Consider the following 24,824-nt stretch of genomic DNA (forward strand, 5'->3'; position numbering starts at 1 on the left):
GAGAGCTGTTGCCAGAAAGGTAAGGCTTTACCAGTCCTATGACTGACCTCGGGTGCTACTTCCATGGTTCTGTTATTCACCCCAGGAAATTTCTGTTATTGAGCAGAGGAAGAAACCACCAGTCCTGTCACATCGTCGTCCAGCAATACACTCCACATAGGAACTCCGTATCGATAATCATCTCGGTTTCCTGCAGCCAGTACTGCTGCAGTCAGTGTGTGTCAGCGAGCACCTAGTCTGCGATGAGCCCAGCAGCATGTGCCAGGGCAGTGTTACACACATCCCCGAAGCACGGGACATGTGTCTACAACAACACAGTCAGCTGGAACTGAACCCTCCAGAAAACCCACATCTGGCAATTCCTTGACAAGGAGTGCAGGAGAGAAAGGCCACTCAGGTGCCCAGGGAAATAACTGCTGCATATACATGATCTCTCCTGACCTAAACAGCTGTGCATTGTTGCTGCAGTCATACCGCTGGTACTTCTCCCTGGCCCAGTGTCTTACTGTTTCTTCAAACATTGCAAGGGTCATGAAGTGTCTTTTTTCCCTTCACAAATCTTCACTTTCTAGCACTGCACAAGTATGTGAATATATCAGCTTTCTGTTGAAAGTATGAACATAAATAGTTATGTAGATCAACTGGTTACAGATGGAGTGTGCTTCAGGTTAAGTTTTTATGATTGATGGAGTTGAAAGGCAACAGAAAAAAACTCCTAGTGTTTGTTTTGTCTTTAATCATGCCTTTACAAAGTCAGTTTTGTGACTCCCTGGGGGCTTAGCTGGATAATTTTGCATATCTAAGAGAGACAGTGTTGCCTTCCCCCTTCCTTCTCCATTATTTGTCTGTTCCTTTGTGTCAGGTCCAGCTTACGTTGTGAGCATTCTCTGGGCTGTGGTGATAATTATATTTATTCCTCTGAGACAGTTTTCATTGGGTTTGCAAACCAGACAGGGCCTCTGAGATCCTGCTGTCTTTGGCCGTCTGATAGCTTTTGAACCATTTGCAAATTTCAAACAAATTTTTCCCCAGTGTGTCAGTCTCGGAGAGAACTCAAAGAGAATGTTATTTTTATTACCCAAAGGGACTGGCAGCATCCTACGTTTCTAAAGGCTTCGTAAACATAGGTGGCCAGAGAAATGACTCTGTTAATCCCACTGCTGGGGGCTACACTGTAAGGTCACCCTTATTAGAAACCAGGATGTGTGTGGGAGCCATTGCAACTGTCCCGAGAACAAAGAAAGCTGCTTTGTGAGCATGCATCGCAGTAAACAACAGCACCAAAACCTCGATCCCTTTCCGTAGGAAATTCAGGGTTCTCTGGTTCCGCTGCTCACAGAGTGACCCGAGTGTTAATAGGCTTATCTATTTAGCTTGTATCTTTACATGGTGTTCCTTTCACTGTTCAAGCAATAGAACTCTTACCACATTATTTGTTTTCCCCTACCCTGAGAAAGGAGCAGCTGAGGACTGGAAGTAGTATAAATTTTGCTGTGTTTCAGATAGAGAAGGCAATGTCAGAGAAACACACCTAGTGTCTGGCATTTTGGAAAGTGCTGAACGCTCTGATCCCTTCCCTTCCTGGCGACAGAGGTGCTTTTTGGGTGCATGATTTGAGTTAACTTAATGATTAAGTCTCTTTTACATCGAAATGAGCTGGTACAGCATACCCTCTGGGACTAGCACAGATGACCTCATGTCTGGAAGAGCACAGTGCACCCTGTTCGTCTGCTTCCGGCAGGAACAAATGCACTTTCTGGATGTTTTGAGATTTGATTTTCAGTAGTGCTCTGTACTAAGCATCTTCATTTAAGAAAAAGATGCGCAGAGCCTTATATGTCCGGTTTTCAAGGGAGTCGCAGTTTTCCTGCATCAGAAAAAGGTAGGCTCTGGGTATAAAACAATTAAATTTAAATACTCTGTTCCTTTTAGATGTGCATCTAAACCAATGAGATACCTCTCTGAAAAATGCTGGAGACTCGTTTAATCCACTATCTCCTTCACCACGTTTCAGTAAATTCTGAGGTTAGACAAAAGGCCTCCTGCGGTGTGAGCTGGGAAGGGACCTGCACCCTTCCCCCCGCTAGCCTTGTAACACAAGGGCAGGCATTGCTCTTCTCTGTCAAAAGCTCTAATTCCTAATTTAGGAGGTAATTCTAGTGCAAATTAGTGCGCCTTGCAGATAGAGTCTGTGTGATGATTTGGAAAATACAATCAATTTACTCCAATTGTTTGTACATGTCAGATCTCTCCAATAATGAAGAATTTACTCCTTGTGCATGAATACAAACAATGAGCTATTAGCTGTGCGAGATGAGAGAGCCTGTCAGAAACAACAGTCCCAAGATGCGATGTGCTACACGGGAACATCAGGGAGGATACGCCCAGGTCTGTGCCGTAGGCTGTTGTGCAGCAAATCCTGCCATGTGCAGAGGCTTCGTGTTTGAAGCTCTGAGTGTGAGGAGGGAGACGACTCCTAGTTAGTGGATGAATACCTACTCCCCTATCCAAAGTGATGAGGGAGGAGGGTAAAGGGAAGGCTCTCAATCCTGCTGCTACAGCCGGGGAAGAGAATCCAGTGCTGGGTTCTGGGTGGCACTGCCTGTGAAAGAGGGATTGTCTCCTGCCCCTGCCACGGAGCTCTGCTCTCGCGGTGTGGCTGGGGTGGCCCCATTACCCAGCCATGGGCTTCTCTGCGGCTCCTGTGCTCCCCAAAGGCTTGCTCTGCCTCTGGAGCCTGTGAAGAGTGCCACTGCACTTTTGAAGCCCCATGCAACCGTTATTAATAGTGTAGGTGTGGTTTCTCTGTTACGGTAATACGTTTTTTGAGATTTTGCCCTGTGTGGAAGACAGACTAGATCTTCAACTGGTGCAAAGGGCTATGGATTATTTCTCAATATGGTGATTTACATCAGAAGAGAGTGTGTCCGGTGCTCCTACCTCTCTTAGAGCTCTTACAGACTATCCCTTTGTTCCACATCCATCCAGGGCTCATTAGAGGGTAAATGGAGAGTGTCTGTTGATCTAATCCTTAATTTCTGGTCTTTTTATGGTCTGATCAAAACAGCTTTTTAGGAAGCAAACAATATGCATATTTCATGAAATTCATTTCAATATCTGTTTAATTGTGAACACTCTCTGTGAGGCTATGAGATGCTTACTGCTCCTTGTGAATCATTTGAGCTAGCAAACAGGGAAACTGGGAAAGTGATAATGAATTTCTGAGTGCTAAGCCTTCTTCAGTCTCCTGCTCCTCTTCCCTCAAATAGTAGCTCTTTTGCCTGGGTCAAGGAGCAAAAGTCTGGCAGCCAGACCGGATTTCTTTCCAGCACAGTTTCAGGTCTGATTTTTGGCTTTGGACAGTTTCTGGCCCCCTTCCTTTCTGATACTTCCCCATAGTTTCTGCACCTTCAGAGTTAGGAGGACAAGTAGGTCATGCAAAACCTTATTCTTGTAACGTTGTACTGCTTTCTGCTTGCAACCTGGATTACTTGCTGTTGTTTCCAAAAGGGCAGTTTGGCAGGTCGGTTCTTCTTTAAGTCAAATGACAGGGGAAAAAGCAGATCTAAGGTCTTAGCGTCCCAGTTGCTATGCAAAATTCCTGCCTGTCTACGTGGTATTTTTTCCTTAGTGTTGGTAACACAGCAGCTTGTAAAATGTGCTCAGCCTTCTTCCTCTTTAGAGATATGGCTGGGGAATCTTGGCTGTGCCAGAGAAAGGCCGTTCCCAGGAAAAGGTACCCTTTAATCCTCATGATGCCTACTGGAAAAGGTGACTGCTTTAGCAGGGGCCCATGCTGGCGTCTGGGGTGGGAGGCCAGGATGCAGAGATCACCTCTGTGCTGAATCCAGGTAGGAGATTCTTGTGGCTGTGAATTACTTAGGCATGCAGATTTTTAAGCATATGTATCCTATTGCTGGGGCCAGCCTTAATGCTGTGGGAAATGTATGAGATGGTAAAACCTACATTATCTAGGATTTAGGATGTTTGCTTTGCAGAACAAGGGATTAGAGAATAGAAAGCTGAAATGACCATCTGTCTGCAGAAAAAGGATCCTGTGGATTAAAATTTCCATGGTCATTTTCCCTAATCTGCTTGACTTTATTTGATATCTTCTGTCAGAGCTGGTGCCCTTGTGCCCCAAACAGTAACATAGCTCATTTTCCATACATTGAAGTTTTCTTCTATGCATGTCTTTCTGCAAGGAGTCACAAGGTATCTGTAGAAAGTGTTTACTTACCTGTTGCTCCTGGAGTTTCCCATTGTTTGCAGCCCTATATAACTTTAGTGCTTCCAGCACCTTCTCTCTCCAAAGGATGACAGCTGTGAGCGTGCACCTGGTTTTTGTATTGCTTCTACATCTAGTATTGAAATGTAATTGCCTCTGGGGTGGAATGACTCATGCTGTTGAACCACATCACTGCACAATAGTTTAGATCAGGAAGTAAATAGTAATATTGTGTGCTTATATACTAGTGTTGTCAATTTTTGCAGTTATTGTGAATCTAATGGTATTTGATGTTTCTCTGTAGAGCCTCTGTTCCTGGAAACATAGGAACCTTGAGCTTTTGTTTTTAAATACGCTTCTAGACCTTGTGGCTACAGAGGAGAAATCTGAAAGTGTGTTAGAAGTGTAGCGTGCAGATTCACAGTCCAGAAACCTGAAAGCCCCAAGCTTATTAATTTTAAATTTCATTATTTTTAAGAGCAAATTATATTTCCCTTAAAGTAGTAGCGACATAATACCTGCAAAGAGCCAGCAGATCCTTGGTTCTGTGGTGGAGCTGTGCACTGTAAAATGCAGAGGCCTCTGCTCACCTAACGCAGCTGATGCAGAGATGCTCAGAGTCTGAATGAAATAAACTTCTTTTCTTTGTTTTTAAACCTTTCCTTGCTCTCATTCCTTGGTGGATGTATTTCTGGAGACAGAGAGCCTGCCTGTGGGAGCTCGATTCTGGATATCTTCAGCAAGACAAAGAGGTTGCTGAGCGCTCATCGGTGCTGGCGCAGTGGCTTGCAGTTGTGCTGGTACTAGAGTGTGCTCTTGAGAGGCTCACAGCTGCCTTCAGAGTGGAACACACAAAATAGATTGGGGTTCTCACCCTTGTGCCGGCTGTCTTGCAGCATAGGAGTGTGAGATTTTTTTGCTGTACTGTATGCTTTCCTTTTTATTTTCTTTTCTTTCTTTTGTGGTTTTTTTTTTTTTTAATTTAAGCACAAAACAGCACCCTCACTTAGCATTTCCTTGTTTACAGCAAGGTGAGTCGTATTTACAGTGCTGGGGAATTTGTCAGGAGCTGCATTCTGCTGTCATCTGTTTCTTCCCCATTTCAGAAAGCAATTAGCAGGCGGAGCATGTGAATAACAAAGTGTGCTGGAAGGGGCTGTTCACCCAACTGTGCCGAACGAAACGGCTGCCTGTCAGTTGCTGCAAGCGACTGATGACAGCTCTGACACCAGGGTACAAACCAGGTCCTGTAAAGAGAGATGCCCTGGACTGGCAAGTCAGCAGAGGAGAGAAGAAAGAGATCCACATGAAATAGCAACTGGACTTTAGGGTGCTTGAGGAGACTGTCTTGGGGCAAATAGTGGCAATTAGGGGCGTATAGTGTAGAGCTTGGTCCTTCCTATCTCCATATAAGCTGGTGAGTTGGGCATGGAGACATAGCAGTGTCCTAAGCTGTTATTGTCTTAAAAAGAAAGAATAGGGGAAAAAACTTCTTTTATGCTGACTTCTGCTGCTTCAGATGCATCCTGGGCTGAGATAGCGTGTGTGACTGGCATTTTAGCCAGGGGAGAGCTAAAAGTTGCAGGACAACGGAGTAGTTTCACAGACATTTAAAAAGAGATCATCTACAAATAGAAGTTAATATTTTACTTCAGTTGCATGCAACATTTCACTTCCCTTGGAATTATCATACTGAGTTTGGATGCTGGATTCAGGGAAGTGTGAAGCAGAGGGATTTTACTCTACTTTAAGTGCAAATGTCTGTGCAAACTTAAACATGGAGCTGCTACAGAGTTCCATTATTCATATATCAGATGTCTTGCTCTAAGTAAGGACTTGGTATTTCCAAAACTCAGCCTCTCCTCCACATGTGCGGCTTGGAGGAGGGATGAGATTACCCCTCTTGTTTTAGAAAAGGAGCATGGTAAGGCTCTTTGAGCTGCAAGACTGAAATACATGTATGTTCTTTGTCCAGAGGTGTGCAAGTCTCAGAAGAGGAGGTTAAAGCAGTGCCTGGCAACCAGGAGTCTTGGGTTTTGTTACTAACCTACTCTAGGAACCTGAGCACACTGCAAATCTAAAGCTTGTAGTTCTCACTTTGCTTCACAGAGGCAGGTCTGGGCAATGACATTAATTTTTTGCAAAACACTTGGTGTTTGGACAGGCTGCATTCTAAAAGAGAAAATGCTGTCTCCCCAGGGTGAGAGACCAGAAGGGAAAGGAGAGGAGAATAGAGCAAGAGCATCCTCTATCCCAGGCATTTGGATACTCCAAATGTTTTCCGTCCCTCACAGATTTGTTGTGGTGTCCTCCAAGTGAGTAGGTCACCTGAAAAGCAGTCCCTCTTCGTAAAGCTTTGCATCCATCCAGCTTACTATAAAATAATAATCATACCAGTTAGAATGTGAAACCCATCAGTATTGCCCAAGGGTAGATGTGCCCTTGAAAGGGAAAGTTACGAGTGTTTGTTCAGAGTGAGAAGGCGGCGGGGAGAATGGAGCTGAGTGCAGGTGACAGCTCCTGAGCCTGATGCTTTCCGACGGGCAGTGGCTGCTCCCTCCATCAGCCGGTACCTGCGGGAATCCGTCAGGCTTCCCACCCGAGGCCATGGTGTACGGGTGAGTGAAGGTTTGGCTACACGGCACTGTGAACAACCTGGGCACAAGCTGCCTTGTGTGTGCAACTTTGCGGGTAGATCCAGAGCTTGGTCTCAGCAAGGGGAGGGAGTGAAGAGCAGGCTTCCCAGGAGTGGCTGTGGGCAGAAGGCCCCGTCCGTTTATCCAGATGTGTTTATGGCAGTAGTTTCCTCAGTGGGAATGGTGCTGTACATCATGCAGATTGGAAACGATTGTCTGCACAGGGCCGTTTCCCAGTGGAGCACTGCACTTGCTCCCTGCATTGCAAGGGAAAATGTTGCTCTTGTCCTGTCTGTTTGTTTCTCAGCTGCTGGTGGAGAATGTTCACATGTATCAGAACTAATCGGGGCAATGTGCCATTTACCTGAATGGGCATGAGCTACTGAACTGTCGCAAGCAGCAGAAACATAGCATGGTGTCTTGGTGCTACAAGCAGCCTGAAGCTTGTAGCCCTGAAGTGAAGCATCGTGACCAACCAAGCCTCTGAGCCCTGCTGCTTTGATTTGTTGTCTTACGCTGGCATTGAACAGCTGCATTTGTTGGAACAGAGATGGGAGGAGAAACCGGGTCAGCATTGAATGCAGCATTAAACTGGGTATTTGCAGACCCAAGTTTATTAATTCTAGGGACACTTTGGGCCAGTTGGAAAACATCCTCTGTGCAAGGGGAGCCCTGTGGCCCAAGGAAGAGCCCAGATCCCATTCCTGTCTCTGCCGTCACGCCTGTGTGAGAGAAGCATTGCAGCAGCTGTGCAAAAGGGCTTTGAGATTCAGCAACAAAGTGGTCATTTAGAAGTGAGATGTTTGTTGTTTTTAGAATACTGCATTCCTTTGAAATTATGGGCTCAGCTCCTTGGCAGAGGAGGCTGCTGGATGTGAATGCCACGCACAGCCTGCACGTCCACAGACACCACGAACGTAAATGCTCTACGTGCTGGAGACCGCCCAGCTTGCAAAGCTCAGATCTGTATTCCTGCAAGAAGAGCGCACGTTTGCACGTCTGTGCTGGAGTCCAAAGGCTGTGCCTTTTCCTGCCTGTGCGTATGTCATCAGTGTATGCTGTGAATACGATTGCTTTAAGTCTGTGTGCTCCTGCACACTGTAGTCCTTTAGGTTTCAGTCAGGCCTTGAGCTGTTTTTTCCTGAAAGGACTTGGGCAGTCCCTCACCTGGAGTGCACTCTGTTCGCAGATGGAGCAAGACTTTACCTCGCTTTTGGCTGGTCTGCTTTAGGAGATTTGTCTCTCCCTTTCTAGATGGCAATAAGTAGCTGGGAGGCAAGGGAGGAAAGAGGAAAGGAGCATGAATAATGAGTAAATGTTAAATTTCTGTTTATGAAAAGGCTTTTTGATACGTTGCTAGGCATTTAAACAGCACTGTTAATAAAATACAGTGTCGCAGGAAGGCTAGTCAACTCTGTGCCATACATGGGTTTGCAGTATCTGAGATGGATGGGATCTCTCCTCTGCTTTCACAAGAAACAATTTATTTGCAGGGTGAGGCTGTCAGACCTGCATGAACACTGCCAAACCTGGCAGTCCTGCAGAATAAGCTTTTGTCTCATTTGTATTTCTAGCTTCTTCCTTCAGCCAAAGTGGCCCTGCTTGAGCTGCAAGCTTTGTTCTGAGAAGTATTAGATGGTCAAAAGACAGGCCCTGTTCTCGCCTGCCAGCTAGCCCTGACTGATGCTGCCTGCGTTTGGCAGTGTGCTGTGTGGGATGACTTGGAGCAGAAATGAGTGCTGCAAAGGTGTTGTTGTTTGAGCCTCCACAGAGAATCAAAGCCCGATTTCTTTGTTTAGTTTGGAATTAGTTTGGGGAGTGACTCACTCTGCTGTCCAGGTAGCTAATGCTGCCTGCAGGATTGTCCTGGCCACTGCACCTTGGACTCTCCGCTCACGCTGTTCTGGTTACTCAAATGAGTGACACTTGGCCTTACTTAAAATTTGTAACTGTAGTAGCTTTTTCTTCTCTGCTTGCTAAGCTAATGAGGTGATCAAGGAGTGAGGCGGGAGGATCCACTGGGAAAAGTCCGAGATCTTTTCATGGCATTGCCAGAATGCCAAAGCTCAACCTGATCTAGCTTGCAGCAACATGTTTTACCAGGAGAGATCAAACACCATGAGCTTTGCATCTGCTGTCTGTAGATTAATGTTTCTGTTCCACTGGAGCCCATGGCTCAGAAATAATGACCTGATGAGAGGCACACCAAAATAGTGCATGGAAAGGTCATGATAACGATTACAGAAGAGTAATAAAAGCAATTAAGTATTCACAGTAGCTTATTCCTTTGTAAAGGTGGAGATACCCCATTCTAGAGAGGAGCAGAGGTCATGTTATAGAAAGATGATGAGCACAATTGATGCGGCAGGTGATGGATTCCCTGACTTGAGCAGGGTGAGTGTCCTTTTTGTCTGTTTTCAAGGCGGTGCAGGAGCAGGAGTCAGCATAAATTGCAAAGAAGCCTTCGCTTACACCTGCTCTGAAGGCTGTGATGCGAGAGGCTGCAGGACTTCCTCATGCTGGGGAGGGGAAGAGAGCATCTACGCCAAATCCCCGCGGTGGTACCAGCCCTCTAGGGAGAGAGCCCAGCAGCAGCATGCTGGAGCTTTCAGCATCCGTAGTGCGAAGATGCACATCCTCTGTGACTTCGGCATCTAATTCAGCCGCTGTGATGCCTCTCCATTCCTGGGCTGAATCTAGCAGGCTGGGAGCATTCCTGACACCAGAGGCTCTATCTGCCGTGCTGCAGGCTTGTTCCTTCATCTCTGCCAAAGCGTTTGTAGCCTGCGTCCTCTACTATGCAAAGGCAACATTTTGCTGCCAAGGTGATGGTGTAACTGAGATTAAGGCCTCTGTGTGTGCAAAACCCTGCAGTGTTTGAAATGGAAGTAGAAACACAGTCATCCTCAATCTGTTTTTTTTGTATGATTCACAAGGGGACTTCTGGGCCTTGAAAAGAAAATGCGGATCCCATGCCAACAGATAAACGTTGCAACACTTACTGCCACATGAACAGTGTTTTGAGTGCAGGATTGATACCAAAGCTTTGGGTGAGTGTGTATGCGCATCCCACCAGCTTTATCAACGAGAGTGTCGTTGCTGTTGAAATGGGTGAGGCAGCAGGCTCAGAGTTAACTGCCTTGTGCATTTGGAGTCAGCGGCAGAGCTGGAAATAGGGCCCTGGTGCCTTGGCTCTCAGTCCTCTGCTAATCACAGCATCGGAGGTGAAATGAAAGCCTTCTCCAACCTGCTACTGCTAGTGCCCAGGGCTGGGAGGCACGTCTCCTCCCTCTTGGAGCAGCTGGAGCAAAGGCATGGATGGAGGGCTGTCTGTGCTGTCTGGGGCCGGAGAAACTCCTCCTGCTGCTCGTCTAGGATGCTGGGGGGACGTCGGCTGCTCTTGCTGAGTTGGAGGGACTGGAGTAACACTCCCTGCTATTAACCCTGGACTGCTTTTGTTGAGTTCTCTCATTCTGTCAGAAAGCGGTGTGCTTCTCTCCCTGTTTGTTGTCAGTGGTGGTGGGTTTTTTGTTTAGCAGCAATTTTGCCTTTGTTGCCAAAGCTGCAAGTAGGGCTGGGCCAAGCGAGGAAGTGTAATTAAAGTTTGCTCAGACAAAGGCGTTTGGTGACGAGATGCAGTGTTGCTGAATCCACAAGGGGCACAATTAACTGATAAGAGTAAACTAATTGTTATTCATATTAAATTAGGGCACAGGTGATTTGGAAAATCTATAGACACTCCCATATGCTTTGTGATTTTGCATTGCAGATTATAGTTTTATAAAGCCCTTCTGGGATTCGGATTATAGAGGCAAAGCATGGAGCTGTATCTAAACTGAACATGCTCTTTCCTGATTAACTACATGATAAAAACATAAATGTGCACATCAGAGGATTTGTCACTGTGTTTGCATACTGATTTTTTGTTTTCCAGGCATGAACACAACAGTTTTTTGTAGAGCCAAGTGATTCCGTTTAGTGGCAGCTGGGTAAACCCAGACAAGGTGACGTGATTCCCGTGTTGTCACGTAATGGTTCTGAGACGGAGGTTAATAGCAGGGAATGGGCATATGGCAGGGACATGACTGGAGTGGTAGGAGATGCTGAGATGTTTGCTGCTGGTTCTTTTGTGCTGTGCTGTCATGGTCTGTGAATATTTGTAGGCAAGAGGCGGCAGGGCCATGCCCACCCTGGCAGGACAAGGTGAGGCTGCAAAGAGGTGCAGTTTGCAGGCTGCTTGAGCTTGTGGAGCAATTCTACATCAGGCTCTGTTGGTTTAAAAGAGCTCTGAAATGAATATTTATAAACAGGACACAAAATAAGAGTCTAAATTGCTTCTGTGATCTTGGGACATGTGAGATACTATGATTATTTATGCACTTCTGTGTCTCGCTTTATCAGTTCATTGTGTTGCAATCCCAGAGTGTCACAGAGCTGCTCTTGAAGGAGGTTCTCTCTCAGTAAAATCCAAAGCTGCCTGGTGAAGTAGCGGTAGAAAATGTGGGCAGAGAACGTGTCAACAGTGCTGCTAAAGTATTAGCGCAGAGAGAAATGCAGGCCTTTGGCTTGGACTTGCTGGTAGGTCTCCTGAGTCCTAAAAACAAAAAGAACCTGTGATTTCTGTCATCTGGGAGTCCCAATTTGGGAATGTCTCACTTAACACACCAAAAGACCCAGCAATAATTTCAGTGCTGCATGCGTGTTCTTGCTTCCTCTCCTCTCTTGTGGTCTCAAGCTGTGGCATCCAGAGCAAAGATGAGTTTCTGACCTGTATGATGGGTGCTTGGAGGCTTGGGTGGAGGGTTTGGAAACAGAGCTTAATTACAAAGCAGTGTGGAGGGAGCTGGATCGCTGTTTGTGTTTGTTTGCTAAGAGGGTGCTTCCCAATAAATTAAAATCCCTCAGAGAACGGTTTGGATGTATGTGATTTAGCACCGTCTGGGTTGCGCTAGTCCCTGAACAATCTCTGCCTTGGATTCTGGCCAAGATAATGATCAGAGAAAGGCTGTAGCTGGACAAGGAGTCTAGGGGTTGTTGAATCACTCCTGCCAACTCCCAGCAATGTGCTAAACCATTTCCTTTTAGATGTTCCCCTGAGTTAAGTTTACCCACGATGACTCTTTAGCTCGTGAAGAGTTTCTTCCAAGATGTTAAGAAGCACCCCTGTCCAAGGGGAGCTCGGTGCGAAGTGTGGCTCTCCTTTCCCGAGCTCTGAACTGATGCAGGCTCTGTCTGTCTCAGCAGTGCAGAAAACAGGGGTCTTGTGTTAGACTGAGGTAGCTTTACCGGAGGAAATCCCAGTGGTAAAATGCCAGTAACTTGTTTGTTAACTTGTTTGCCGATTTGAAGGGGAGAGCACCACCTGCTGATACATCGCCACAGCTTTTCTTTTGGTCTCCCCAACACTTGCTCTGACCCGCTCCTAAATGTGTTTTGCTTAGATCCGTGAAGCGTCCCGAGGGCATGCTGAATCCACACATCCGGGTGTACAAAGGCCCTCTGTGCACTGGGGTGAAACGCCTCCTGACAGGCAGCGCTGCCTGGGAAGAGAGCATCTCTCTGTCTTGGCTTCAAGGTAAAGATGGGCCGTACTCAGGGAACAGTTTTCCTCCAAAGGGCCTTTTGGACATTCATCGTATCAGGTGGGTCAGTGCCATGCCTGTCTTCCAAAGCCTGTTGTTGGTGTCAGGTTCCTTGCATCTGTCCGAGGGCACTGCCCAGCTGGGAGGTGCTGAGGGGTCAGTCTGTGCCTGTCCGCTGCTCACTCGAAGGCTGGTCGCAGAAGTCAAGGGTGATGAGGAAGGATCTCTCATAGCTTGTGTAGGTGAAACCCGTGAGACACACTTTTTGAGTGGAGCGTAAGGAGATTTTGGATGGGATAATATCTTTTATTGTTGCTTACTGTACCTTTACTAGAAGAAAAAGATACCTTGGCTTCAGTGTAGATTTGTCACTGAATTATCCGCCAGTTTCCTCCCCACTGAAGCCCGGCGGACTGCAGGGCTGGTAATTGCTCTCTGTAGCACAGCAATGAGGGCAGTAGCAGCATGCGTTGGAAACGGTCTGTGCAAATAGCAGGATGTGTTGCTCTACTCCATAAGAAGCTTATGGTCTACTTGAAAGCCTGTTGGCCTCTCCTTGGCCCTTGGAGAATAATAACTGGGCTAGCAGGTGCTTGCTGGAGGATTGTTTTGCCCAGTATGCACATGTCAACCAAAGTAGAAGCAAGGATCCGTTCCAGAGAGTGGGATGAACAGTGGTGCTTAAAGGGAGCACCGTAAGTAGATTGAGGGGTTTTGCTGCTTGGAGAATTAACATGGGTGGTTAGTTTGATTTGTGGTTATGAGCAGCTACTGCTCAGCCTCCTATAGGAAGAAGGGGAATTGTCTTAGTTTGGCAAAGGGGCCAAACCTTGAGATTTTTTTTTCTCCATGGCCTCTCCCAGAGCCTTGGGTACCTCTCATCTGCATGATGAGGTAAGTGGGTCTGTCGAATGGGGTTCTCCCTTCCCAGTGTCCGGTTGGCTCTGAAGAGCTCCGGCCTGTCAGTTCAAACACTGGCCCATCTCTTTCCTCATCCTGTTTCTGCAGATAGTTGTATCTCAAGTCTGGCACCACAAGGTGGTAATAACCTGGAGCCCAGCCTAGGGGCTGAGGAAACCCCCAGAAAGCCTGAGGTGAGGTAGCTCCCATGTTCAGGCTGCCTGAGGCCTGAAACCAAGACAGTGCTGCTAGAGATAGTGAAGCTGTGACTGGGTAGCAGGGGAGGTTGCCAGCCAGGTTAGATGGGGGAACGTGGACCACATCAGCCCTTGGGTTGCTCCAGCTGGTACACTGCTCCCTCCCAGCAGCCCAGCACTGTGCTTGTGCGTGCACCACTGAAACACACCCTGCTATTTGCTGAATATTTGCCCTCACGCTCTTCCCTTTTCCCTGCACTGCCTCAGCTAATGAGGTTATTGTTTAGCTGGAGAGAGGCATCCGCTCGTGTTTGCGCCTGGCTGCAGCGTGGTTCCAAGCAGAGATCCTCCTGACAGTGCCAGATGGCGAGCCGCAAGCGCAGGGAAGAGCGGGAAAGGGAGCTGCAGCTCTGCCCCCTCCCAGGAAGAAGCCTGGTGGGAGCGTGTCTGCCCCGGCTCTGCTGCTGCGTGGCTTTGGAGTCTGGAAGGGAGAGATGGAGCACAGTCAAGGAGTGGGCCTCCGGACGGCTGGGGCAGGCAGAGTGTGTCAGGCTGTGAGCATCTAGTTGAGGTTTTCTTGTGCCACCAGTCCTGTGGTAATAAACCTTACATAAACCTAGCCGGAAGCACAGCATTAATATTTAAAAAGTGGCATTTAAGGTATGAATATATGCTGCGTCCTCCAGAAGAATATCTATGTGTCTGTGTGCGTGCACACACTTGGGGCTTTGTTTTCCTTTTATAGTGGATTGTTGTGTGTATGTATTTTACTCGGGGTATTTTGTGCTATAATAAGAAGGGGAAGGGAGCAGGAAAATACTGCTCTGTTTATATACACTGCTGTCAACAGTGATGCTGCGTGCTTCAGATTCGCATCCTCTGTGAAGTGCTCTGAATTCCAGGCAAGCAACACCCTTCCCCCCTGTATCCCGAGATCCTTCGGGAGGACTGCCTGAGCCTCTCCTGCCATGCCTCTCTTGCTGGCAGGCTTGCCTTCTCCTGGAATTTGGCTCTGGTGAATGTGGCACACTCCGTACCCAGCGTGCAAACAGGTTGATATGCTAAGGTTCGAAGGGACAACCTTGGAAAATGTCAGAGCAGCATCTCTGCACCATTGTTCTGCTGCTCTCATCACAAAAAGGAGCTCTGAGTGAGTCAGGCTGTGATTTTCAGTCGAGGGGGCGGGGGAGGGACGCAGTAATGCCTCCGTATATGTCTATGTCCCTCCTGAGCTTCTTTGACACTTTTCCTGATGCCTTTCACCTTTGTGAGTCTTCGGAGACGCTGGTGCAGGGCTGAGCTTGAAATGTTACTGCTCACCCATAATTTTTATAAATCTCAGGTGTAGCACATCTCCTTTCACTCCTCCCTGAGTTTTTATGTGTTTAGGCTTTGAGGCAGGAGCATTTTTATGTCTCTTCTCCCTTGGTTTCCCCTCTCTCACCCAGCCCTGAAACAGTCAATGAATGTGCCCTTTCTTATGTCTTGATATAGGCCTCGAGGGACAGTTCCTTCCTATCCATCTGCTGAATGCCATAACAGCAGGTAGCCTGGGATTTGCTGGAAAAGCGCTGGGTCTGAATCCGCCCTTTTGATATAGGTGGACATTATGTATTTTTAATAGACATAGAGTTCAATGAAACCCTTAGTACTAGCTGAATTGGCACAAAATTCCCAGGCAAGTAGTCTTTGGAGCTGATCTCTCCCTAGGTACCTTGCAGAAAATGAGATCAAGGACAAAAAAAGGCCACGTTCCCTTTGATTGCAAGAACTGCCTGGTTTTGCAGAGGAGGTGGCTGAGCAGGAGTTAGCCCGCCTGTGCCGTCCCTTTAGCTGTGCGTGAAGGATTCCGGAGTGGCAGTCCTTGTTCGTCCTTGTTCATCCACAGAGTAGGTGCAGCATAAGGTGAGAGGCTGTTATAAAGCACCTTCTTTCAAGCATCACGCTCTGTGGGCAAGTACTTCAGCACTGGCCTGGAGGCAGCATCTCCCTGGTTTGTCCAGTGCAGGCCTTGCCAGTCTCAGCAGAGTTCCCTTCCACCTGAGCAGTGGCTTGAGGCCATGTGTGGAGTCCTGCAGCTTGCTTAACTTCAGGGAGAAAGAGTGTGGGAGCCATGGTCCCTGTTCCTGCGATGATGCATTTAGGACCTGTAAGTGTGTCTTGATGCTTGCTAATTTCTGGGTAATGCTTTGCCTTCCAAGCTATGTAGCAGACGTCTCTGCTCCCAGGTACCCCTAGAGATCCACAAGTTCTGGGGTCTGAATTCTATAGGTTGAAAAGAAAAAGCTGGGTGAAAATGGTGGGAGTCACTGGTGAAGGTCAGTGAGATTGCTCCACGATATGGACCTCAGCTCCCCAAGTCCTGAAGCTTTTCACACTAACTGGAAGGTTGTGTTTTTTTCTTTGTTGTTCCTTTTTTGGCAAAGAGTAAGTGTATCTCCCTATACCTCCAGGTTACTATGGCACTGTAACCTTACCAGATCTGGAAGAGAGGGAGTAACAGGGAGTAGCTGTAGCTGTGGATCTGTGCACGTCCACTGTGGGACATGTAGCCAGGAAGAGATGGTGGCGTATGGAGGGGGTTGTTCTGGTTGGAAGCAGGTAGCAGTGGCAGGACAGGTAACTCATCCCCAACCTCAGGACCGACTTTTGGCTCATGTTGAACTGTCCAGCTGCGAGCGTGGCATTCGGAGATGTGTCTACCGTGGTGTTCAGCCATCTCTGAGAAACCGGCTGCTGAGCGTGAGTCGGGCATGCCTGGGCTAACTGTTAAAGGGCAGTATCAGGAGATAAGATCTTTACCCTGCTCCCCAGCCCCTTCAAGCCCTGCATCCTCCCAGTGGTCCCTATGAAGGAAGGGACCATCCCTACGGTCCCGCTGTATCCTTAGAGGTCACAGAAGTGTCCCACCTGCCCACTGGCCTTGGTGCAATTGTCCCCAGATTAGGGTCAGCCCTAGTCACATCCAGAGCCTCCTTCCCATGGGGGAAGCATGTTCCTGCTGTCCTTCGCCCAGTGCTTGCGAAGCCCAGGTGGACTCAGCTGGGGAGCCGTCAGTCCGGGCATGGCGGCAGGCACAACGAGGAACGGAGGGTGCTTCCACCAAAGTGTGCGTGCAGAAGGTGGAGCAGAGCTCAGCCTGCCTTCCCGAGAGGCTGGAGGGGAACCTTGCTCTCCACCAAGCGTATGGTCACTGCTTTCTCTCAGAGCGCTGCTGAGCGTCCTCACCTGCCAGACCCTGCCCTCACGCCCTGCCCTCTCTAGCCTCACGCTTTCCGTTTGCCTGCCGAGATGGGAGAGCGTCTCCCCCAGCCTGTGGCTGCAAACTCAGTGGGTGATGCCGTGGAGTCAGGAAAGCAGGAACCAATTCCTTCAGGGGCCATCTCGGAGCCTTCCTCGGCTTTTCCTCCCGTCGCAGGGAGAAGTGCCCCTGCCTAAGTGGAATAAATTGGTACAGACCGTGAGCAGTGCAGGTCCTCCTCTGGTGGGGGGGAGGGAGGGGGCTGTCGGCACTGCTCTGGATACAAAGCAGCCAGCCACGCTCTGGCTCCTTCCTCCCGCACCCTGTTGGCCTCCTCCTCCTCCTCCTCCCTGTTTGCACGCTCCCTCCCTCTTTCACTCTCTTTCTTTCCCTTAACGCCACGCTGCAGAAAGGCAGACCTGGGGAACCGGAGGTCCACAGAGGCGGTGGAGGAGGAAAGAGCTCTCCAATGCTGTTTCTTTGCGAGTGAAATGGGGAAGCAGAGAGGCAATGAAGGAGTGTTTTGATTGCTGCCTGGATTAAGAAAGAATACGTTAAAAAAGCCCCCAAAATCCGGACCAAACAAACAAGAAAAAAGGGAGAAGAGAAGGAGGAGGAGGTTGCTGGGGGGAGCCCACTCGGGTGGGTGAAGAACCGCTTTGAATCGTGCCTCTGTTCGCAGGGATTAAAGCATGAATGGGAGCAGCTTCCCAGCCACGATGGAGAGAGAAGGCGGTTCAGGCTGTGAGAATAAGGTAACTCTTGCCTCTTGCAGGCATTACATGGCTGAGCTGAGCAGGACAGAGATCCTTTATGCACAGCGCTGGGTGTGTGTGTGTGTGTATGCAGCGGGCAGGGAGTGGGAGGAAGCAGGAAAGACTCAAAGCGATTTTTCTACCCCTCCCAGTGTATTTAGAGGATGCAGAATGGGTCCCGGGGGCTGCGGTGCTGGAGTTCGCTTTGCCCCCCTTTCTCAGGCTGGGTGCCTGAGGATGCCGAGCTGCTTTGCCTGGGGAAGGCTGGCTGGGCTATGGGGACCAGGAAGACTGTGCTCCCAGCCTTGCCCTCCTAGACCTGCACCTGCTCTGGGGCTCTGCTCGTGGGCTGGCGTGCGGCTCTCGGGGAAGCTGCGTGGGGACTACAATGGCCCCGCACCCTTCCAGCCCGCCAGTGCATCTGGGCAGAAAGATGGGAGGGAGGTGAGAGGCAACAGAAAGAGTTGCTTTTCTCTTCCCTTGGTCATCCTCTGCCTTTTCTTCGCAATAGAAAGGGATGGGATTTAGGAGGAGGGGGAACTGAAATCCCTTTCATTTGTGCCAGCATTGGTGAGAGCCAACTTTGAGGCTGCTTAAAGGGAAAAGCTTTCTGAGTGCTATCTTTTGGAGGAAGAGGAGATGGCTGAGCAATGCTTTGCCATCTGAGGAGTGATCTCTGTGTCGTATTATGCTGTGGGAGTGGGTGTGGATGAAAAATAGTGATTATAGGGGAGAAGGTCCATGGTGATCAGTGAAGCTGTCCACAAGTGATGCTTTGATTTTCCCTGCTGGGCCTCTCTCTTGACTCAGTTCCTGGATCTCTGACCCTGAAAGTCCTAATTTAGCTCAGTCAGACCAGAAAGCGCAACTTCAGATGGTATTGGGAGGTGGCTTAGCCCAGATGTTTGGGAAACCACCAAGGAGAACCTGATGTTTACAGTTGTGGAGCCCATATCCAGTGAATCCCAGCAAGCAGAGGTCTTAGCTGGGCGTCCCTTGCTGTCTTTGGCAGGATCTTGCTGCTGCAATATCCATTTGTTGTGTGCTGTCCGTCAGATACCACCTCCTCCCCGTGCCTTCAGGGGCTTCCTGATGGGTCTTGGCATGGGGTTAGGAAGCATTTGCTTTGGTTACTTAGATAATGATGTGTCACAGAAATCCCAACTTATGCGCACACTGTGCCGAAAGTCGTGAGCCCTGGTGTGCCGTCAATTGACAGAAGAGCTTGTATACACATCTGAGGAGCTTACGGTCCAGTGTTTGTTACGGGCTGGAAGAGACCGTGCAGTCTGTTGCATAGGTCTGTATGTACTTGCCTGTATTGTTAGTGTCCCTGAACACCTACACTGAGGTGTCACCAACTCGTGCAAATGAGTGAGGCTGGGTGTGTTTGCGTGTGCACATAAATATGGAAGAAGGGCTGTGTAAATGTACAGTGCAGCTTTAAGCCATTCTTTTGAGCCTTGTGCGTGTAATTAGTTCTTCTCTGTACTCAGATCTCCGATGCAAATGAAATGGCCAAGATTTGGCTAGAAGGTTACAGTGGTTGGGATTGCTGGGGTTACCTGACGGAGTCGGGATCGAAAAGGTGTGGGAAAATGGAGGCACTCGGGAAAAGAGGGTAAAATACCTTCTTTCTGTATGTAGCACCCAACTTTGTTTTCTGTGTCAGCTTCAGAGTGTTGAGGAATATGGAAGAAGTTCCGGTGAACGAATTGAATAATTGGACAGTGAAAAAGAAGAATATTTGTCCCAGGAGGGTTAATGCTATGACAGGCACCAGGAGCTTTGGAAATGCCTAAAGCCAGCAGGACAGTGGATGCTACTAGAATGGGAAAGTAGCTGACCAATAATTTTATTTTCCTGGCTGAGTATGTATGGGTGTATGAAAGACAGAGGAAGGAAAATGAAATCGGTGACGTTGGCTCTGAGTACTTTCCCATTTCATGCAGCTGAGTTATAAATCCCTTCTTGCACCCCCCTGTAGGCATTCCTAGTGAAATGCTGTCAGCTTCTCCGGCGGAGCACTGCGAACTTGGAGTCGTTAGCAACGCGGTAACAGCTTTAACAAGAGATGGCTCCCTCCAAGCTGGGCTGACCCGAGGAAGGTGCAGCAGAGGGGACCCAAGTCTCGTGTCATTTTGATGCTCTAGGACAGCAAAGTGAGAGGGCATCCATAAAGGTCTCCCTCCACATGCACGTGTCAGGAGGGAGAGGGGCAAAGCTTTCCCACTTGTTAGTTGGCATCCCAACATTTCCTGACCCGTCAGCGTGGCTCATAGTGGAGAGTGAATGCGAAGGGAGGACAGTGCCCCAACCCTAGGAAGGAACTGTCACCTTGTGTGTGTCACAGGCCTGGCACAGTGCCACTGGGGTCAGCAACTCTGTTCTCCTGTGGCTTTGTCCTCATCAGGGCAGCGTCTCACAGAGCTCCAGCCGACTCCAGCAATGCCTGGATTTGCTCCCTCTCCTCCCTTGACCCGCAGTGTTGTTCTGCATCTTTCTGGTTTCTGCTCTGCAGTTGTGCACTTTCTGAGGCAAGAGCAGCAGCGAGTGCCTCCCGCGTGCAGGGCCTCGACGGCTTTTAGCACGCTCACAAGTGCTGCGTCTTCCTGGCAGACAGCTGCTGTAGCTGGGAGATCTGGCCTGAGCTGACCAAGAAAGCTTCCAGTAACAAAGTGTGAGCGCACGCTTTCCCCTAGTGCGCAGCTGGCTGCTCAATGTCAAAATAATGCTTTCTGAAAGGAAAACAGTGCGTCTACCCTTATAATCTTTTCCGGCACCCTCATATTGCAGCAGCAGAAGCGTTGGGAAATGAAAAGAACTGTCTTCTAAGGGACACTAGGGCAAATGTTGCAATTCGTTTTTTAGTGTTTCTTGAAGACTTGACTTTTGCAATGCTTTTGCTCGCTCTTGCCCTCGTTCTATTTCTACTAGCTCAAAAAAAAGTTGTGCAAAAGCATTTTTTTCTTCTTCAAACAAAACACAGGGTGCAGATTTCAGTCCATAGGTTGACAGGATGTGGTACTTCCTTGCATCACTGTGCATTTTGTCTTGCAGGGATGAGCAGTGCCAGAGGCTGTCTGGCTTCCAGGGCTGCTTTTAATGTGGGCTTACCAGCAAGATCTCTGACTTCAGGGGACGCAGCAGGCCTTGGTCAGCATCTTTCTCTGTGGGTGATGCCCTCTGTGGCTTTCTCGCCCTCCACTTCTTCTATAGCCCTCACCTGCACGCAGTAGCTTTGAAAAGTTAGGTGGGCTGTAGCTGTAAGTCTTCTTTGGTGATACGGCTGGAGGTGTATTTGGTGTGGCTTCAATCCACCCGAAGGCAAAGCATCTTCTGGAAGCAGTGTCATTGGAAGGGCCCTCTGCAGTGTCTTTTTCATGGGTCCTTGTGCTCTGTGACATGTTGTCTTTTATGCTTTGCTTGTGGAGATCCTGAATCAGTTACCTACCAGTGTTTTGCTTCTCTGGTGGCAAGAGGAGTGATCTTTGCCAAGCACAAGGTCTGAAGTATGAGGATAGAGTCTCCCTTTTTCTCCTGTGAGCCCCAGCTGTTTGTGTTTGGGTTGGCAAGTTGACATCAGGGCTGGATTCACCTTCAGAAGCTAATAAGGGCATTGCTGAGTGGAGATCACAGGGTGTGGCCCATAATTAATCTTCATATGCTGATCTAGACACGTGGACCACCCCCCCAAGTGCTCTAAGTAATACAGCGTATTAGTCACTGTTGAATATATCCTCCTACATTTTTTAATGGGAACTCCACACCTCCAGGGAACTGAGGCACTGAGAGACTGAGGAAATAACGGAGAGCAATTCACTGTGCTAGGGAGCAGATCCAGGTCTCTTGCAGTGCTAATGGCTTTGTCCCACAAATTTAGCCAGTTTAGTTCTCCTCCTGTTCTTGACCCTTTCTGTCTGTGGATATGTTAGTTGTACCAAGTGGCACTTCCCATGGCACGTTGTTCACAGGCTCCTAAAATCACTCCTGTGCAGAAATATACCTCATGGGTACCTGTACTGTGCCTGGAGCACACTTGCACAGGCAGCTTTGCACACCTGTATTTTCCATGCCAGCCTGTGTATAAGCGTGTGTTCTTCCCCTTGTGCAGCTGTGTGCAGATGCACACATGCTCTGTACGAGGCTTCCTGCACTTCTTGTGCTGTTCTTTAAGAGCAGGTGATGTATTAACTCTCCTGCTGGCCGAGCTCCAGCCTGTGTGCTGCCCTGGAATGCTATTTATTGTTAGTTCCTGTGACGTGGTTTGATACTCCAGAGTCCTTGGTGCTGTGAAGATCTAGTCTCTGCACTGGAGCATAGCATGTAAGTAATCAGGATGGACAGAGAAAATACTGCATGCTGGGTTTTGATGGAGGGGTAGCCAAATGCTGACAAGGGAAAGGTGATTGGCCTGTGATCATGTAGGGAGTCCGCTGGCAAAGATTTGGGAACCGGAGAAGAAAGTCTGCCAGTTAGAATGGAACAATCTTCAGAAAGGCATTAAAAAAAAAAACATCTCTGAAACCTCTGGGGAGGGGATTTACACCTTCAGATCATGATTGAGAATTCTTTCCATCCAGCTCCGGGCTGTTGCAAAGACATGTGTGCACTGCAGAGCCCACAGAAGAGTGGTATTGTCTTGGCTGCCTTGCTGGATGTCATTCTTAAATGCCCTAGGACAGTTTCTTCCTCAGAGTCAGCACCTGGAAGACAAAAGAACGCTAATCCAGAAGAAATACCTTGACTCTGCCTCACCTTCCATTCAGCTGGAAAGAGACCAGGAGCAGAAGGATGGAAGCTGAGGCTCTGCTCTGGATTTTGTGAATGGATGAATGTAGAGACGCAAGTGGGGATTTTGAGGGGATTTGGAAGCCTGCTCCAGGATTTGTCTGGCACGCAAAGCATTTATAGTACTTCCAGCATTATCATCACATAATGCCAGCATGATTCGGGGCCCACTCCAGCTCTCAGAGAATAAAAAGCATAACTCTTATCACCATCAGTGGGAGAGGGATCCCACTTTTTAAAAGTTGTAGTTTTGCATAGCCCATACTCTTCCCTGGCTGCACAAAGTGAGGGCGAAGATGCTTTGGTGTGCTGCTGAATGAGTGGGTCTGGTTACGTGTGTGTGGGGGTGCTGAGCAAGCTGCACACGTAATGCTGCCTCGGAGCAGCGCACTGTGGCCTCTCGCAGAGAAACGCAGTGTGACAGTGGAGTGGGTGCCTGGGTTACCTCCCCCTGGGCTCGTCTATAAATACCACCATGGTGCTGAAGCATTTTGGCTAAACTCCTTAGATTTCATCCTTTGGTTTTCCATCTGTTTAGCAACTTCTAAAGCTAAAGAAGAAATATATACCAATGCATTTCTCTTAACACGGGTGGTCCTGTGAGGGCCAGGACTATACTCACTGGAGGCCACATGGGAAAGTCCTTGGGGGAGTCTAGCTTCTCAGGGAATGAGCAAAAGCCAGCACGCACGGGGGAGTGACATTGCTCTGCCCACATGGGACCAGACTAGATGATCTTCTATGATTATTCCATCTGAATCCCATAGGCTGTGGCATGGAGAGTAAAGCTGGAGCTGTGCTGAGACACCGATGGCCCTGCAGTGCTGCTGGCTAGTGCATCCAACTGAGATTTTGCAGCTTCAGCTCATGTCTTCCCCATCCAACCACAAAAACATAGTGCCACCCTTGTGCTGATGCAGCAGTCCTACAGTAGGAATTAGTACTGTGGGAACAGTAGAACTTGGGAACAGTCCCAAGGCCTTCAGCCCATCCCTGCACAGGAGAAGCACATCAGAGTGCTGTACCATTTTGGGGCACTCCAGTGCAGCATTTTGGGCCTTTTTTGTGGTCTGCATTGATGTGCTCTGCTCATTTTTAGAACGGCTGTGGATGCTTACAGTGCAACAAGACATGCACCGAGCTTGCATGTTTCCTCCTGCCTTCTTCTCTCTGTGCCTGCCCAGCCAGCCTTGCCTGTCAGCAGTGGCGGAGTAGCACTTCTGGAAGGATTTTCTGTATGTAGAGATGAGGGGCAACGCTGAAAGAAATAATTCCTACTGTTTCGTTGGGTGTAGGAGCCATCGTCCGACCCAGGGCAGCTTTTACACTGTCCTGAGCGGTCCCGCACTTCCACATTCAGATTCAGACTTGATGGAAGGGAAGCAGCACTTTGCTATGTTGTGTGAGCCCCTGCTTGCCTGCTGTAGCTAGATGCCCTCTTGGTACGTGAATACCTCTGCAGGGGCCTGTGACAACGTGCTAGATAAGTCACTGTCCTCCTGTGGGCACCACGTCAGTTCCCATGCCCTTCTTACCCTGCCATCCCTCCGTCCCTGTGGGGAACTGTAACTGCAAGCCCAAGGGAAAGGTTGGAGTTTGTGGAGTGTACAGGAGGTGAGCGGTATTGTGCCGTAGCCATTAACGAGGTACATTAACCAGATGATGAGGGAGCGGCCTGACAGGGTTGTTAACTCCTGTCCCTCACCGTAACAAAGCTGTAAAACCCTTTGGAGGGATCAAAGTGAGAGCAGCACTGCACTCTTCTCAACTGAGTCCAGGCTGAGAAAAGAGCAGCTTTGCAGGAGGAATTTTGTTAGCGATTGGGTGCGGTACCTGGAACCTCTTTTGGCTCATGAATAAGTTGATATTTCTTCTGAATAGTAGATGCACATGATGGTTGCTGAGAGGCAGATCTGTGAGTGGGCTGGGTCTCTGAAGGAGGGAGTGAGCCATACGGAGTAAGCTGCAGTCCTGTATTGAACTGGGAGCTTGCTGGATGCTGGAAGCCTGGCAGGACTGTGTAGGGATGACATCTGGATGGTAAACCTGCATGACCGAGGCAGAGAGGGTGCCTGTTTGGTCTTTTTGTGTCTCCTACGGTCAGTATATACTACTGCCCAGCTCAGGCTCCGGGGCTGAGGGAGATAAATATTTGTAATGACACCATTCGTCTGCCTCCATGAGGGGCTTGGAGTGAATGCGTGCATGGGAGGAGAATGGTGCTGTGATTAAATCCTAACCCAGTTTATGGTGGGGGTCAGCAACCCACAGCATGTGTCTGCCAGGGCAAGTAGGCAGGTTTGGGACAGCACAAAGCAAGGCTGGACCCTGAGAGCTGTGGCTTTTTTTGGGGAGGCAAAGGCTGTGCTCAGATTTGCAGGATGCTTTGAGATGCTGCCTCACGCAGCGGCAGCCTCTTGCTTCCTTGAGAGACAGCTTTCACCTGACTTTCTAGTGGCACGTTTTGCTTCTAATTTGGGAGAGAGGAGTATAA

At 48.8% G+C, this 24,824-nt stretch overlaps 1 protein-coding gene across 8 annotated transcripts in view; it reads left to right on the top strand.

The window, feature by feature from the left end:
* Positions 1–24,824, top strand: part of B3GAT1 (beta-1,3-glucuronyltransferase 1) — a 123,826-nt gene that overhangs the window by 65,967 nt on the left and 33,035 nt on the right. The window contains exon 1 of one of the 8 annotated variants that reach the window (XM_075442358.1): positions 17,051–17,539. The exons of the other annotated variants lie outside the window; for them this stretch is intronic. The gene's annotated coding sequence lies outside the window, so the exon portion shown is untranslated. Of the gene's footprint in view, positions 1–17,050; positions 17,540–24,824 lie in introns of those variants that run through there. 8 annotated transcript variants of the gene reach the window in all.

Source organism: Opisthocomus hoazin, chromosome 24 (assembly GCF_030867145.1).
Source record: "Opisthocomus hoazin isolate bOpiHoa1 chromosome 24, bOpiHoa1.hap1, whole genome shotgun sequence".
Classification (NCBI taxonomy): Eukaryota; Metazoa; Chordata; class Aves; order Opisthocomiformes; family Opisthocomidae; genus Opisthocomus; species Opisthocomus hoazin.